Here is a 15,155-nt window from a genome sequence, read left to right as displayed (position 1 = left end):
CCCTATGACCCAGCAGTCCCACTTTTAGGCATTTACCCAAAGGATCACAAACAAGACCACACTAAAGCTACCAGCACAACTATGTTTATTGCAGCATTATTTACCATAGCTAAGATATGGAACCAACCCAGACGCTCCTCAGTAGATGAATGGATCAAGAAATATATATATGAGACACTGCCTCATTTGTAAGGAAATGGAAAGACTTGGAAAAAATTATATTAAGTGAAGTAAACCAGACTCAAAAAACATAGCTCCCATGGTTTCCCTTATCTGCAATTACTAGTATATTTCTAGGACAAGCAGAAGAGGTCAAATGCTATGTATACATGACCATATAAGCTGATGCTAAGTGAAATTAACCCCAACATAGAGACAAGAGATTTTCTTTTGAAGCTGTTGCTTTCAATGTATTTATAATGTACTATGTGATTTTTTTTGTTTCTTTTGTATGTTCTTCCCCCATGGTATAACCCCTGTTGTCACTGTATTTGATTCTGGTGTCCTGCATCTTGTATATACATTTTTCTAATTTGGGGAGGAGAAGGGAAATAACCAAATGCTGAAATAAGGATACAGAATGACTCATTGTAACAAAGAGATGTACAAGACACTATGTTGAAAACGAACTTTACAACTTTGGAGGGGGAGGAGTTGGGGAAGTGGGGAAGAAAGGGATGGTGGGGGAAAATAAAGGAGGGGGTAACAATGCTCAATAGGAAATGGACTTATTACTTGCTCATGTAACTGTAACCCCTCTGTACAGTATCTTTACAATTATATATATATATATATATATATATATATATATATATATCACTAAATAAATTGACATTCCTATCTTTAAGCCTGGGATGGGTGGAGTGGTTGCAGATTTCTTAGATGGCTTCTTTAAGGTTTTCCTACCAGCCAACAGTATCATGGGCTGGCGACCAAGCCTCTAACACAAGGTCTGTTGTAAAAACATTTACCCGCACCTCTGGCTTCAAAGGTTTTATGTCTAGTTCACAATACATAATACAGTCAGGCCATCCCTAAGATTTTCTTTCTTCCTATTACTCCCGTGCAAGGTATTGGTTTCTCCCTGGCCACATGATTCTTCATGTCCATTTTCTCACCAAGCTTCAAAATTTTCAAATCTTTCTGTTCTGCTCCTTCTTGATTTTTATTGTGAAAAGCAGTCAGTAGAACCCATATTACTGCTTGAGTGCTTTTCTACCTTGAAATGTCCTCTGTCATAGAAATTGGTCTATCACCTTTAAGCTCAGCCTTCTATCAAGTCTCAGGACACAGACAAAATGCAGCCAAGTTCTTTTTTGGGGAAGGGTGGGCAGTCAGTCATGGGGGTTAGGCACTGTCCCTGAGCCTCTCTGTGTTCAAGGTTAGCACTCTACCACTTGAACCACAGCACCACTTCCAGCTTTTTTCTGTGTATATAGTACTGAGGAATCAAACCCAGTGCTTCATGCATGCTAGGCAAGCACTCCACCACTAAGCCACATTCCCAGCCCTCAAATTCTTATATTACAATTTTAATACAAATGGCCTCTAGTTCGATTCTTCTGGTTTCTCATCAGAATTGCCCATAAAGCCCCACTTATAGCATTCTAGGCTTTCCCTAGCTCACTCCTCCAAACATTTCCAAACTTGTCCTGAAAATCAATTCCAAAGGCATGTTGTGAGGAACATAGTAATACAGAGTGTCACACTTCTCCGTATCAATTTCCTGTATTAGTCAGCTTTCCATCACTTAAAAAGGTTTATTCTAACTTACCTTTTAGAGGATTTGTCCATGATTGGATGGTTCCATTGCTTTTGGGCCTTGGGAAGGTACATCATAAAAAGTAATATATGGAAAAGCAAATAATGATTATCTCATGGCTAAAATACAAAAGAAAATTAGAGGGGAGTAGCTGACGTCACACTATTCCCTTGAAAAAGTAGGCCCACAAAGACATAAAATCTTCCCATTAAGCCTTACCTCTTTAATGATCCACCAACTTTAACATATGGATCTTTGGGAGACATAAAACTATAAAATCTACTTTCTAGTTGACAAAAAGCCCACATATAAGTCTATATAAATTCTTGAAGTTAAAGTTCTGGAAAAAAACTAGATAATCAATCTACTTTTATGCTTTTCTGGATTGAGAAGCTTGGACAGAGAAGAGGATATACCAACTAAAAATATCAGTAACATCATATATTTCATCAAATGATAGATTTTTTTCTTGGTATCCAACTAGAAGAAAGTATAATAAAGTATTCTAAAATGAAATGCATTTTCTAAGATGAAATGGGTCTAGGAATGTAGTTGAGAATGCCCCTTCCACCTCCCTAGACTACCAGTACTCCAAGGAGACCAGTTATACTATCAAAAAATTGTGGAGCAATTTGCTTCCTACCAGTAAAATGCAAGTAAGTAAGCTAAATTAGAAAAATTCTCTAGAAGCTGACATTGGGACAAAGTAACTGGAAGGAACTTTGAGATCATTTAATGATTCTAACCAAATCCATCATCTTAAAAATAAAGATTATAAGTCCTAAATATAGCCATGGGACGTAATCAAGTACACAAAACTTATCAGCAAAAATGTGGAGAATCCAGGTATCTAAATTTATATATTTTTACTGGCTGGAATTTCAATGCTACTTTGAAATGAACACAAACTAATTAAGAAATTTTTTTCTTGTGTGTGTATATATGTATTAGAAATTTTAATAATATATAAACATACATATATATATACACACATATGTATGGTAAAAAAAAATGACATACTCTGCAGAGTAAGACTACAGAATAATATGTCAATTGAGGGCCAGGGTCATTAATTTATACTTATTTGTATCTTAGTTTTATAGTGAAAAGTGGAGATTATGAGTTTGTTTCTATATAAATCTACTCTTTGTATATAAACCTTCTCACAATAACAAGATCTATTGCATCAGACAAGCAAAATAAAGAGAGAATCAATGACCTCAAGATTTCTACCACATTCTGGCTTTCTTCCTTGCTCTTCAATTGCCTTCTTTCCTGTTAACTTCATTAACTGCTCTCCAGCTTTCATCACTGACATATGAGTGTATCCTACGGCTCCGATCTCAGATACTTGCTATCTCGTTTCTAACATTTTTCAATCCTGTGGTGATCTTACCTACCTCCTCAACTTCAACTATTGTTGATACACAAATCAGCTCCAAATTTGTATTACTAAATGATGTATTGTAAATGCAGAACAAGGTCTTTGAATCCACAGAATAAAGCCCAAACTACTTGGGTTGGTTTTCCAAAACCTAGTTTCACTCCACATTTCAAGCTGATTCCCACTAGTATCCTACATTAGCTCCATGTAAAAGAGTAGAAAAGTGTTATTGCTTTGTATACATACAACATACATTTTCTAGTCCTTAATGCATCAATTTCTTACCCCTGAAACACTCTGCTCATTCTTCTCTAAATTCATACCATCTTCAGAACCAAACTAAACACCTTCCATGAACACTGAGACCATCCCTGTCTAGAAATGATAATTTCCTGGTTTGAAACTGTCCCTGTTCATTCACAGGCCTTTTTAATTGTTTCTTTTAAAAAAAATTGATATACATTAAATTGTACATAATATGGGGGGTTTCTGTTACATTTCCATTCTTGCATATATTAAAAACTCAGGTTTATTTAATTTCTTCCACCAGTGTTTAACTCCTGAGTTCATGACTCTGTACAGTATTACTGATTGCCAGGTAATAATTCAGGTAAATTTTCTGAATCCCATTTTTAATTCCAACTTATTAAAAAGTGTGATCTTGTTATAGATTCTCTTTTAACTGTAATTATTATTACATCATTATTGATAAAAAAGTTCTTTTTTAAAATTTTTTATTGTAAAAATACTATACAGAGGGTTACAGTTACATGAGTAAGGTAATGAGGATACTTCCTATTGAGCATTGTTACCCCTCCATTGTTTTCCCCCTACTATCCCTTCCCTCCCTCCCTTCCCCGAGGTTCCTTTTATTTTTGTGTGATTAAGTGATTACATAATTTCCCAAATTTCACAGTATTGTGGAATATTGATGCTCATTTAAAGTCACAAGTTCATTCTAATTTTCCTGGAGCAAATTGTCTATCACAGTCTTTAACATATAACGGTGTATACATATACACCATACATGTGATCAGCAGCATGGGGATATTTAGTAGTGGTTCAACCAGATGAGTGGAAGTTCTTTGTTTCTTAAGTCCTGTTAATTTTGTCATATCACCTAACATTTTGGACTTAACATCCACTTATCAGGGATGATAAAATAGTTCTAAGAAATCTCCAAGCTTTGAAAATTAACTAGATGTATTTTTTTATTCTCAAAAACAAGTTTTACTTCCTGTAGTTTTAAGGTGCAACCATACAGAAGAAAGGGAATTAGAAACTGATGTCATCAGAAAATAATATTGTAATATAATAATAATAATAACTATGCTCTGTTTTAAAAGAAATACAAAAAGGAAAACTTTCAAGTTACGTAAATATCACTACTTACTTTTCATTAGCTTGTGGCTCAGATTTCATGTGTATTATTTCAAATTTCATATAACATGATTCGGGTACTAATACAATCACAAAGATGCTGAGTGCTTAATACAATTCAAGTAAAACTGCTAACTATATTCACAATTGAAAGAGCCAGCTAGTTTGATAAGTATATATATATATATACATATATATATATATAATGTGAATACTTACCCTACTTATTAACTGGGACCTTATCAATTATATTATTTTGATTAGCAAGCAGATCGTCTCCAGTTAAGTAAGCCAACACATAGATAATTAGATTCTCAGTATCTATGTGTTCTGAGACCCCTCCCCATATTATTCTAAAATTCTCTGATATAACATACTTCTCAGTTTCAGCAAGACTGCCTTTCAAGGCTGTTTTCCACATCTGCTGAGCCTAAGATTTGATCTCATTTTGCTCTGCACTATTTGATAAGTAATTAACCACAAGTGAGGTAAGGTACTCTATTGCATATGTTTAGAAGTCAAGGGAAGTTTTCTAAATTGTTTCAGAACAGATTCTTATGTGCATTTGAGTCTAAGATGTTTTCATTGTTGAGTGCTGCTGACTTATATGATCTTTTTAGAATATTTTTTCTATGTTGTATACCTCAGTTTGGATATAATATATTCTCTGTGCCAAATATAATGAAGCCACTAAATAAATAGTTATTAAATTGAATTCTTATCCCTGGAACAAATAAATTGTATCCAAGGAGGTTAGGATCTAAATTATTGAGCTCTGTTTGAAGTGGAAAATAAGTTTCAGAAGTTAACTAGGTAGAGAACTATGGTTGTTCTCCTAAGATGACTTTTGAAATGAAAGCTGACCACATGGGAAATCACTATGACAGGCCTTAACTCTGGTGGATTTAATCACCTATGAAAGAGCTTCCCTGATGTGCCCATCAGGAGGCTTATAAATTGGATACAGGCTACTCAATTGCTTTCAAAAGTCAGCTCTCTCTAGAGGAACTGGAAAGAATGGTTTTATAATGCCTATAGTAAGAAGAGCTGCCACAGTAAAATAGCAGCAATTGGGGCTAGGCAGGTTCCTCTTTCCCATGCAGATTCTCCAGTAAGTGTTTTTGTTTCTCGGTTTTGTTAAAATCTGATCCAAGTTATGGTTTCATAATTTCCCCCGTCACTAGCCCTGAAATGAAGTTACTACAGCCCTTAAACTGGAATGACTCCACTCACTGCATAGCAAACCTTTGTCCAAGATTCAAACCAAACTGAATGTTTGAGGGTTTGGGTTGTTTTGAGTTTGCTAAACTTCAAGCTTAAATTTTCATGAACCTTATTGCACTTCCTGATCTTTCCTGGGAGAGAGAGTGGAAAAACTGACTGCGTTAGTGCCAGTGTTAGATATGGTCCCCCAAGAGCACTAACTGTGTGGAGAGAAGGTAGGCCTAGAAAAGAATGCAGTAAGATCTCAACTCTAAAAGTATTTCTTAAACTGTCTCTGATGCTCTCTAAACCCCTATTCTCAAGCACTCCCATCATTTAGCAGTGTGTTATGCTCAAAAAAGCATAATTGTAATGAAAAAAGTCATCAATTCCAATTCAGAATTAAAATAAAACAGCTATTACCTATTGTGCCAATAATAACAATAAGGATTAAAGAACCATGCAACATCCTCAATGTCAGTTTAGAAAAGAATTTGGAAAACCAAAATGAAAATTTTGGACTTAAGACGATTCATTGAAATCTACTGATTCTTGAGAACAAGGAAGAATTGCATGAAGAAAAGAGGTTATGCAAAAAAAAAACCAGAGGAAACAGGAAAATAAGACTTCACAGCAGTCACTCCGCATGATAAAGACAATGTAACCCATGTGCATCATTATATATACAATTAAGGGTTGTGTAATCGTCATTAAGTCCAGTCTTTTCTTGGCTTGGGTAGATGCCAGTTCAAAGACTAACCCCATGAAAGACAGCCTTGGCATTTCATGCTGCTGGTCCATGTCAAGAGGAAGTTCATAGGAAGAATGACTCACTAAAAGCAAGGACTACAAGGACAACTGTAACCACAGCACCACTAGTACTGTCACATTCTTCACCACTGATGAATAAATGGCTCACACAGAAATACATCCACGGTGGCTATGTACACAAATGCATGTGAAATTGTTCAACATGAACTTTTGTTTGGTAAGTAGAATGCCATGCTTAGGTAGTCATATCTTAGGAAATTATCTCTTAAATGATCTTAAAGGGAATCACTTAAAGAGCAAGGAGTGGGGCTGGGAAGGTGGCTCAAGTGGTAGAGCACTAGCCTTGAGCTGAAGAGCTAAGGGATAGCACCCAGGCCAAGTTCAGGCTCCAGGACTGACAAAAAAAAAAAAAAAAGAGCAAGTAGTATTCTAAGTGATGTTTATACAAGTCTTGCTGAACATTTGAATCTTGAATATAGTGGACAGAGGCTTCATTTCCCCCAAAATCTCATAACAAAATATAACATGCACATTTCCCCCCAAAAGTTTAACCAAGGCAAAGCTGATACACCAGATTCAAATTCTTACTTACCACTATCACCAAAGCTTGAAGATAAAATACATCAGGGCCTGACTTATAGTCCCTATTTTTCTAAACAAGATCTAATAGAAATTCATAATATAATCATAAGAAAATACATTATATTTGGAATGTATTTTCCTAAAATGACAAGGCTCTAAGTTCAGATTTTCTATTATCTAAACAACAATTCTTGGATAAAACAACTTTTTTCATTGATCTGAATATTAAACAAGATTAATCTAAATTCCAGTTAAGCTGTAGGTATATTTTTGACGTTGTCATTCAGGTTTTATCTATTCCTGGTTCTGTATTTATTATATTATTTTAATGATTATATCTTTTCTTTCAGAAAAAGAAGTTTTTCTATGTAGATATAAGGCCTTGCTCAATTTTTTCCCCCACAGAATGTATAGGTTTTTTGTTTTGTTTTGTTTTTGCCAGTCGTGGAGCTTGAACTCGGCCTGGACACTGCCCCTCAGCTCTTCAGCTCAAGGCTAGTGCTCTACCTCTTGAGCCACAGCACCACTTCTAGTTTTCTAGTGGTTTATTGGAGATAAGTCTGACCAACTTTTCTGCCTGGGCTGGCTTGGAACTGTGCTCCTCTGATCTCAGCCTCCTGAGTAGCTAGGATTACAGGCGTGAGCCCCCAGCACCGGGCGTATAGGTTATTTTTTCAGCAGTCAGTGTACAAACCAACATTAAAGCAGTTTATTAGCAAGTATTATTTATATAATGTGCTACATCTCTGTACAAGTGGTACTGTTTAGTTTGTATCAGCATCACACAAAACATATTACTAATGTTATGTGCTATGATACATATGATATATATGATTATAATGGCTACAACTAGGAAATAAAGATCTTTGAATTTTATGATGATCTTATGAGAATAACATATATGTAATCTGTTGCTGACTAAAATGTCAGTATATGATGTGTGGCTGTGTAAATACACAAACAGATGAAGCTTTTTCAGGTTTTTGTGTGTGTGTATATGTCATCATTTTCTCTTTAATGTTTCTAAAAGTTTAATGTTTTGCTTCTTATTAATGCATTTGCTGAAATTTCTAAAACAATGATAACTAGTAACAGTGGCCATACAAGGAAATGTTTCCTTGTCAGTTATTTATTGCTGTTTATTTACAATAGCATGCTATTTTATATGTTATTCCCAGATTTAAGAATTGTTTGAAGGACTAGTAGCTTTTAATCAAATGCTTTGGGGCACTAGTCAAGACTTGTAAGCTATTTAAGGATACAAAATGTAAATTAACAATTTTATATACAATTACTCTTCAGTAATAAACTGTGCTCTTCAGTGACACACAGTTCAAGCGACTGATAACATTCAAAACTTTAGGGGTTGTTGTTCCCATGAGTCCTTATTGAGCATTTATAAGAGAATTTACTTCATACAACCAAAATGACTAGACAATTTACCCAATGAGTACTATACAGTAATGAGTATTGACTGTACAATTACTTATAAGACTAAAATTAAATGAGCTAAGCTGATGAGCACCAGTGGGTCATACCTGTAATCCTAACTACTTAAGAAGTGTAGCTGTAGACTTGCGCGAAAAGTTCAGGGACAGTTCCCAGGCCCTGAGTTCAAGCCCCAGGACTGGCACAAATAAGGGAAGAAGAGAGGGCAGGGATAGCATGAATGGTAATATGCTCAGATACTGGTTAACTCTGTACAGCCATTAAAAATATAGAGAAAACATACACCCAATCCCCCCCCCAAAATATTTTCTAGATAGGCACTGGTGACTCACCATGCCTGTAATACCAGCTATTCAAGAGGCTGAGATCTGAGGATCCAGGTTTGAAGTGAGCATGGGCAGGTAAGTTCTTGGGACTCACATCTCCAATTAACCACCACAAAGCCACAGTTGTGCCTCAAGTGGTAGAGTGCCAGCTTGAGCAAAAAAAAAAACACAAAGCAAATAGTATAAGGCCCTGAGTTGAAGTCCTAGTACCCGCACGCGTGTGTGCGCACACACTCACTCACACACACACACACACACACACACACACACACACACACACACACACACACACACATCCCTTTTCAGACTTCTTCCAGTGAGTATATTGGTAGTAGAAAAAGCAGTAGCTTAATATTTTGAGATTGTTTTATGTGTCAGAATAAAATAAATGAGTAATTATGAAATATTCAAATATCTACTGTAAACTATGAATTTTAGAAGATGGAGAAAGCATTATATAGAGAGATTAAGTTTAAAAAAATCATTGTAGAAATTTGAACCAGAAGCCATGTAATGAATTAATTAGATTTTTCATTTAAGGTATTAGTTTTATTTCCTCTCTTCACTGACAAGATCTAGAAAAAATGATCACCTCAGTATCAGTGAGCAGCTCTGCTACCAAGATTATGACACTGAAATTTCAGTTCACATTTCAAGACTTCTTAAAAGCAACAACAACAAAAACAGATCTCAGGTCTAGGATGAAATTGTCAGTCAGCAAGAAAGCTATTAAACTCAAGAGCTCATGTATTGGTAGGACTAATCAGATAATAAATTCTGTTGACGGGAACATATTAAGTATGTTTAAACTTGTGAGTTAATATAGATATCTAGAGAAAACAAATTAATTGACCATCTTTGGAGAATGAAAGGGCACTCATTCATTATTCTGAATATTATTTTTAAAAGGAAAAACTAAAATCATTTTTTTCTGAATTTCTTGTATAATCTGTATACCCGGGTAACAAAATATCAGATAAGGGGAAGAAAGTCTTTTTAAAGTATTACCAATAATAGATGAAAAGAAATGATAAAATTGGGATACCACCATTTCAAACTCCCAAATAACTAAACATCAACAGCTGATAATGGAAGTATATGCCTTCTGACTTCAAACAAACAAACAAAACTGCACTTAGATTCTTGTCAAAGGGCTCAAACATGAGTCTTCCTACTTTCCTGAGCACTACTTCCAATTTGCATAAAGAGAAGTAATCCTAGCTACTCCGGAGACTGAGATCTGAGGATTGTGGTTCAAAGCCAGCCTGGGCAGGAAAGTCTGTGAGACTCTTCTCTCCAATAAATCACCAGAAAACTGGAAGTGGTGTTGTGGCTCAAGTGATAGCGCACTAGCCTTGAGCTGAAGAGCTGAGGGACAGTGCCCAGGCCCAGAGTTCAAGCCCCATGACCGACAAAAAATAAAAACAAACAAACAAATAAAAAGAGGAAACAAATAGATTAGGCTTTACTGTGAGTACATGATCAGCCTAATTCTGTTTGGGAAGTTCTACATGTCAGCTATCATAGGTCCTTCAGCAGTAGAACCACAAGAGACAGAAAAGAATAGGTGTGGAATTGATATATAAAGGGAGGCTTAGTTGCATCAAAAAAATGTTTTTAAAGGTAAGGCTAAATTATAGCATGTAGGTAAAAATAACAATAATAGTAATCATTTAGGGGGCACAGGTAGTGGTTGAGATACAGCCTGAGTTTACAGAGGCTTGTGAAACATGAAAATGTTCTGTTTCTTCACTGGGACAGTAGTTATCTCATTAAACTGTAGATATGTGGAGGGGTTTTTTCCCGGTTTTATGTGTTTCTCTATAACACAATGGCAAAAAAATCTCATGAAATATTATTTACATATATCTATTGTCATATGCATTATTAAAAGAGGAAACTAGCACATGTGTTGTTTTCAAAGTGAAGAAACTGAACTACAAATAAGGAATTCTCATTTACATGCTTACATATGTCATAAAATGGAATTCATCATTCTCGTTAATCTAACAGTCATTTGGATTAATGAGGAAACCACATAATGGACTCTGCTAAAGAAAGATAAGTCAATCTGATCCATTTCAACACAACTCATTGGGTCCCTACTGTATACCTCATTTTAAATTTCCTGAGTGTGTGTGTGTGTGTGTGTGTGTGTGTGTGTGTGCGCGTGTGTGTGCGTGTGTGTGTGTGTGTGTGTGTGTGTGTGTGTGTGTGTGTTTCAGTCATGGGGCTTGAACTCAGGGCCTGGGTGCCGTTCCTGAGCTATTTTTGCTCAAGACTACTACTTTACCACTTTGAGCCAGAGCACCACTTTGAGTTTTTGAGTGGTTAATTGGAGATAAGAATCTCACAAGGACAAGGTGGCTCAGTGGTAGAGTACTTGCCTTGCATGCCAGAGGCCCTGGGTTCGATTCCTCAGCACCACATAAGCAAAAAGAAAAAAGCCGGAAGTGGCACTGTGACTCAACTGGTAGAGTGCTAGCCTTGAGCTGAAGAGCTGAGGGACAGCGCCCAGGCCGAGTTCAGGCCCCACGACCCTACCAAAAAAAAACCAAGAATCTCACAAGGACATTTCTGCCAAGGCTGGCTTCAAACCACTCGATCCTCAGATCTCAGCCTCCTGAGAAGCTAGGATTACAGGCATCAGCCACTGGCACCCAGTATTTCCTTACTTATTAATACTTTGGGTCACAGGAAACACTTGATCAAATTTAATTTAATCAAAGGTAATAAATATTTTAGTAACAAAATCTATCAAAAATGCTTCATGAACCTAACAAGTAGAAAGTACATCTCTGTAGTTTTTCTACCTGCCCTCTGCTCACCAACAATAATAGTTGTTAGTCAGTGAGTCAGACTGCTACCAACACAACTTTTTCCCTTCCTTTTTTCCTCCTTTTCTGTACCTCCTTTACTTCCTTGTCTCCCTCTTTCCTTATTTCCTTCTCTTTTGTTTTTCCATGTTTTAAAACAGGGTCTCACTATGTATAGTCTTCCTGCCCCTATCTCCCTAGTGCTAGAATTACATGCGTATACCACCATGCCTGGCTACAACACAATGTTGATACCCCTAATTTCTTTTCTAATAGAACTTCATTCATATGGAAGGTGCTAGCTGGATCAAGCTGGCTTACCATCCAGTTAGGAGTGATCATGTAAAAGGTAGGCAGAAGCCACCTGATAGGATTTTCAGAAAAGTATTTTACAGGAACATGCTGATTCAAGGTATGGACCCCCTTTGTCCTATTCCCCTTCTCCTTCTAGCCAAGAATTTGGGATGGCTGGATTTGCAACAGCAGCTATTATGTGTCTTTGAGAAAGAAAGTATGGTCAAGAAGAAAGAAGATGGGTGGGGGGCAGGGGGAGGATGGGAAGGGGATAAGAAATGTACTCATTATCTTGCTCATGTAATTGTAACCCCTCTGTATTTTCACAATAAAAAAAATCTTAAAAAGAAGAAAGAAGAGCGAATCTAGTTTCTAGTAACACTGTGGAGTCACTAGACTATTTCTAGACTTCTCTTGGCACAGAAAAACTAAGCTAAATGTTAACTGATACAATAATTATCTTGATTACTATGAATAACAATAGAGGGAGTGTTTAACTATAAAAAGTACATGCATAAAGTTGCAAATATTAGCAAAAGAAAAATAACTTTCAGAGACAGAAAGTGTATTTCAGAGCTCTTTTCATATTAAATTAGATCACTAGAACATACACTGAGACTTGGTGATGTGAAGAGAGAAATATAATAAAGATAATTAACAAGGTAAAGCTGCAGTCTCCCCAGCTTAACTTTCTATGAAACCTCATTGACAACATTAGTACCAGTAGCAGCATCACAAATATGTATTGGGCATCTGCAGAACTTCAGATTATATGAAAGTAAGAGCTATATGAATGAATGTCATAATGTGAGTACACATATTCATATGTGTACTTCATAACATAGGAAAGGAAGGCTTCAAAACAAAAGACTGCCAACAACAACAACAAAAACATGATGTTTAGTAATTGCCAGGACACATCATTTCTTTCCATCATTAGCAAGACTTTGGCTGGCATCCTTTGCATCACTTATTACTTAATGATGAAAAGCATGTACTCCCAGAATAACTGTGGCTTTCAACCACAGGGCAACTAACTTCATCTTTGCTCTATGTCAGAAACAAGAAAAATATGGAAAACAGCCTGAACATTACTCAATTTATTAACTGCACTGAGATTTGATGGTGTCTGTATACCTCAACTATAAATTAGTCTATAGTTAAGATGTTAGTGTAACTTTGCATCTTAGTCAATACATTGGGTCACTTAAACAGCTACTACACTCCCTACAATATAGAGATTCTAGTTATTTGTATGATGTTTCAATGTAATACTGTGTCTTCTAGTAGAATGTATGTTCCATACAGAAAAGCCTGAGGCTATCTTGCCTGCCACTGAACTCCCAGTGCCGAGATTATTATCTGATACATATTATTACATGCATCGTAAACATTTGCTGAATAAATAGATATGAGACTTAAAAGACACAATTCCTTTCGTGCCCTACTGGAGAGAAAAATAAAATAAAATAATTCTTATTCTGGCAATTAAATGTGGTTAGTACAGCTCCACCATACTACTCATTGTCATCTTATTCCATAAAATTAGTTTTTTTTTATCAAGCCTTTACAAATAAAACTTTATAATAAAACACCTGGTAATAAGGTCTGCAGAGAAAAATAAAGCATGGAGAGGTGGTCAGAATATATGGTGAGAGCCTCATGCCTGTAATCCTAGCTACTCAGAAGGTTGAGATCTGAGGATCAGGGTTCAAAGCCAGCCTGGACAGGAACATTCATGAGATTCTTATCTCCAAAAAAACCACCAGAAAACTGGAAGTGGTGCTGTGGCTCAAGTGGTAGAGCACTAGCCCTGCCTGAGCTGAAGAGCTGAGTGAGGGACATCGCCCAGGCCAAGAGTTCAAGCACCACAACTGACAAGGAAATGGGCTAGCTAAGGAAGGCCTCACTGAAAAGATGATTTTGAGACAAGACTTGGAGATAAAGGGAACAATAAAGCAGGTGTCTGAGGAAAGTTTCAGGCAAGGAAACAGCAAGGTCAAGCAACTTGAATATATAAGGAAGAGCAAATACCCCAATGTGCCTAGAGTTGAGTAATCTTGTGGAAGCAATCAGAAAGGGTACCAGAGGAGAACAGGCTTTGTTATTTCAGGCCACCAAGTTTGTAGTAATTTGTTACAGCAGTCCGAGGAGTATAATAAATATGTTATAAAAATCTAAAGCTTATCATACAGTACTATATGCTTTCTTAACAAGAAAATCATTCATACACAATATATCATGTATTTATTGAAAGCTTATAAAAAGAAAGGAGAAGGGTCAACGCAGTCCCTGCCCTGGGGAGATGGACAATACACATGTAAACCAATGAGATAATTTCAGAGAGAAAATTTTTTAAATGAAATGCATTAGATAATGGGTGGGAGGGGCTCCATTAGCCAGTGGGGTCACAGAAGCACGCTTTGAAATTATGATACTTGGGCTGAGCCTCCCAATGATGTAAACGTGAACATTACAACTTTGGTGGGGGGGAGGGGAGGGGGGGGGAGGGGAGGGGAGATGGGAAGGGATAGAAAGGGGAAATAAAGGAGGCAACAATGCTTGATAAGGAATGTACTCATTATCTTGCCCATGTAATTGAAACTCCTCTGTATGGTATTTTCACTATATATATATATATATATATATATATATATAATAAAAATAAAAAAGAAGCTCCTGTCAGAGAGAATGGCAGGGTAAGTTTTCAGCCAAAAATGAACTTGACCTATCATGAGAACATTAAGAAGACCAACCAATATGGAAAGACAGTGATGAAAAAGGAAGAAAGTAGTAACAATACACTTTTAGTAAAGAAGGCATACATCATGCCATAAAGGACATTTGTATCAATTGTCTATTGCTACAATACTTTCTAGAGACATACTGACCATGCACAACTGCATGAATAAGTGCTTTGAGTAACAACTAAGTACTCAGAAAGGTGCAAGAAGGATCTTGAAGGAGATTGTAGGTTTAGATGGATGGAGACAAGATGAGAGAATTTTAAGAGCAGAGAATATTATGAATAAACATAAAATGACAATAAAGAACAATGAAATGAAAATGGAGTGAACATAAAATGAAAAGACTGGATGCTTTTATCTGAGCCTATCTCTATCACAAACAAGAACGTGAAGTAGAACAAATGAATCACATTCATCCTACACAGTGGAAATCACTGCATT

Source organism: Dipodomys merriami, unplaced genomic scaffold (genome assembly GCF_024711535.1).
Source record: "Dipodomys merriami isolate MVZ:Mamm:240054 unplaced genomic scaffold, mDipMer1.0.p SCAF_10, whole genome shotgun sequence".
In the NCBI taxonomy this organism is placed as follows: Eukaryota; Metazoa; Chordata; class Mammalia; order Rodentia; family Heteromyidae; genus Dipodomys; species Dipodomys merriami.
Note: the sequence above shows the minus strand (reverse complement) of the source record.